This window comes from Mandrillus leucophaeus, unplaced genomic scaffold, assembly GCF_000951045.1.
Source record: "Mandrillus leucophaeus isolate KB7577 unplaced genomic scaffold, Mleu.le_1.0 Scaffold98, whole genome shotgun sequence".
Taxonomy (NCBI): domain Eukaryota; kingdom Metazoa; phylum Chordata; class Mammalia; order Primates; family Cercopithecidae; genus Mandrillus; species Mandrillus leucophaeus.
This window is the reverse complement of record NW_012110696.1, coordinates 1656057-1659770: the sequence shown is the minus strand read 5'-3', so window position 1 is coordinate 1659770 and position 3714 is coordinate 1656057.

Below are 3714 nucleotides of genomic sequence, written 5' to 3'. Positions count from 1 at the left end.
ACAACACCAACAGCAACACCAAAAACAACACCAACACCAAAACAACACCAACAGCAACACCAAAAATACCACCAACAGCAACACCAAAAACACAACACCAACAGCAACACCAAAAACAACACCAACAGCAACACCAAAACACAACACTACCATCAACACAGTAGCAGCAACTGCAACAAAAGTCAATTTCTCTCTCATGAGACGAGAGCTGGAGGTGGCCACGCCAGGCTGGGATCAGGTCCCCAGGGTCACCACACACATAGGCAACCTCTGGCTTTCTGCTCCACCTTCTCGCAGGTGGCTTTCTGCCCAAAGTCACCTCATGGTTCAAATGGCTGCCAGAGCCCCAGTCATCACGCCTCAGTTTCAGGAAGCAAGAAAGAAGGAACACAAAGAACAGGCGACCCTTTTCCTAGTTGAGTCAGCTACTTTTAAGGCATCTTCCTGAAAGTCCTGCCCAACACTTGCACTCACATCTGATCAGACAGAGCTTAGTCACATGGCTACACTCCACCGCAAGGAAGGTTGGGAGGTGGGGCCCAGCAGCTTGGGGTGGGGGACGGTGGGGTGGATCTGCCACCACCCAGGCTCCGCAGCAGGGAGAGAACATGGTGAGGGCATCAGGATTAGCTCCACTGGGTCCCGTCCCAGGTCACGGAGGCAGCACCAGCCCCTCCCACTGGACTGGGGCAGTCCCCCCACCCAAGGCTGTCACAAGGTCCCTGCCCTCCCCAGCTCTGAGACCCCAGCCTGGGTCTGCAGAAACCAGCAGGTCACACAGAGCAGGCTGAACGTCTGGCCCGTGCCATCCTGGCACCATGTTGGGGGAATATCCCTGCGGCCATGGGGCTCCCCACCCACTGTGGGGTGAATGTGCCCCCCAAGGCTCATGTGTTGGAAACCGGATCCCCACTGTGGTAGTGTAGGGAGGTGGGACCTGATGGGAAGTGTTTGGGTCGAAGGGCACCACACTCATGAACGGATCGATGCCACTTTCTTGGGAACGGGGCCCGTATTAAAGGGCAGGTTCTGACCCCATCTGCTCTCTCGCCTTCCTCCTTCCCCTCCGCCCTCCGCCACCTGACGACACAGCAAGAGGCCCTCACCAGATGTGGCTGCACAATCTGGGACTTCCCAGCCTCCAGAACCTTCAGCCGGCTGACGCCCGTTCATGGTCAGGTACCCAGTCACGGTGCCCTTACAGCAGCAGCGCAGAGAGATGCAGGACCCAGAGTCACATCAGGATGCCAGCCTCGGCTCACAGTCTCCAGCCAGCGTGATGCTCAGAGCGCAGCCCCCAGTGTGGGGGTGACGACGGGGACAGAACAAAGGCGGCCGCTTCCCCAGGAGTCTGCAGCAGGAGCCCCTCAGCTGAAGGGGAATCTGGCTGGGGTGGGCACCTTCTCTGGGGACTCCTTTATGGCCCCCTCAGGCTTCCAGCCGGGCCCTGACCCCATGGCCCCTCCCATGACCTCGTTCCCCTGGGTTCCTCCTCCCTCCCAGGGCACTGCCACCGAGAGGCCGCCCCACCAGCCCTGCCCTGGGACGGGCAGTACAGCCGGCCCTCCGTGCCCGCTTTAAATGCCTCAGACACACAAACAGGGGCAGAGGGGCGGGTCTCCAGCCCTGCGTGCCCATTTGGGGGTCTGGTGGGGGCCGTGAGGGGACGGGGAAGCTCTGGGCCGGCTCCCTTGGGGAGGGAGGTCGGGAACAGCGGCTGTTTGACTGGGCCCAGGCCGGGAGTCAGATCCTGCCCGCAGCCATCTCTGCCTCCCTCGGACTCAGGCACCACATTTCCAAGCCCTCCAAGGGTCTCCTGAAGCCCCCGCCAGGCCTGATGTCAGAAGCAACCACGCTCCGTCTCGAAGGGGCCCCTGCCAGGGGCAGGACAGGTCAGTACCAAGGGGAAGGGGACGCCACACGCCCACGGCCAGCACGAACCTCACGCTTTGCCTGAGCTGCCCGCATGTCCCTCCCCAAACCACAGATGGAGGCACCGTACGATCGCTCTTGTACCTACGGGGAAATGAAGGCACAGGCGCTGAGGCAGCCCCCACGGCCACATGGCTGACAGCGGCGCCCGAGGCTTTGTGCCTCCCACTGTGGCATGCGGTCCCCTATGCTGAACAGCAGAAAGTATGGCAGGTCCAGCCCTCCTGCAGTCCGTGGCCAGGGTCCTGACATGCCTGCTCCAGGACAGGGGCATCGGCTGTAGAGGAGACTGCGTCCAGCAGCAGGTGGACCCTGAGATGGGCCCAAGCTCCCCCGACGTGAAAGGCAGCTGCTCCGTCCTGGTCAGCGCCTTCCTCACAAAGAGCCCTGGTTCCTGCTGCCATCCCCACGCCCACCGCAGCCCCAGGAGAGGAGGCTGTGGCAGCCTCAAGCAGAGGTGGGTTTCCAGTGCCCAAGGGACAGCAGCTGTGAGGCTTGGCCACGGTCTCGGGCCACCAGGCCCCCGGGCTCGCCAGTGCTTTCACCGGATGGCCACTGGCTGGGCAGTTCTCGGGAGTCCACTTGGCCACCCGCTGCGGGGCTGCCCACCTTCCCCGGCGGCCTGGCCGGCCCCTCCTGGGGTGGGTGGCGGCTGCGCAGTGACCTTGCGGTAACCCAAGTGCCATCTGTCAGCGGCCGGCCGCCTGCTCCGGAACACGGCGGCAGCTCATCTGAATTCAAATTACCCCAGGAGCCGCGCGGTGCCAGCCATAACTCAGCCTGCGGAGGAGTGCGGCCGCCGTGGATCGGACGTTACCATACATTCCCGGGGCGTCGGACAGGGCTGCTAATGAAAATATCAATCAAAAACTCGGCTGACTTAATGGTCAATTTAAATTAATTAATTGGGGAGGAGAAAAAAGTTGAGGAGGGTGGCGTTGATGGGTTCCCTCTCTGGCGGGCGGGGAGGAGAAGTGGGTGTCCGGCTGGGCACAGCCCCCAGGCCAGGAGATGGGGCCAAGCCTCCCCGGGGACACTGGGGCATACCCGAGGGCCCAGGGTCCATGCCTGCCTGGGGCAGGTGTGAGGACTGAGATTCCCATCCTGCAGTTCTGGGCGGGCTGTGGGTGGCCTGTCCTACTCCAGCTGTGTCGTCTGCAGGGACCACTGGTGGCCAGGTGCCCCCTCCCTGAGGCGCAGAAAAGCCCCTTGCTCTGTGGGGCCAGGGAGGGCTGGCACTGTGGGCACGGGCATGGGCCACGACTGGCTCAGGTCCCTGGGCCTCATCTTGTCTGTGACATGGTAGCCCTGTCCACTGCCCAGCACGTCACAGGGCCCAGGGCAGGCAGGGTGGGGCTGGGCACGGGGCTCACCAGGGATGCCCCCAGGTCAGGCGCTGCGTCAAGGAAGACACAGGTATCCCTGCTTCACAGTGGAGAAACTGAGGCTCTGAGGGGAGACTAGTGCCTCAAGAGGCAGAAAGCACCGTGATCCTCTGTACCCCAAATATGACAGTGCAGAGGCTGATGGGTCATCCAGGAGCCAGATGGAGATAGGAATAAGGCCCAGAAGGATGGCGGGGGCAACCGCGCAGGGGCTCCAGGCCCCCCATTCCAGGCAAAACCTGTAGGAAGATTCCCATCCAGCCCCTCTGGGAGACATCTACATCCTCAAAGGCAGTAACAGAACTCTCCGCACAAACCAAAGGTGAGGACTCACAGCCAGGCCAGCCCGCCTCCCCGCCACCACGCCACCACGCCACCACGCCACCACGCCTCCCCG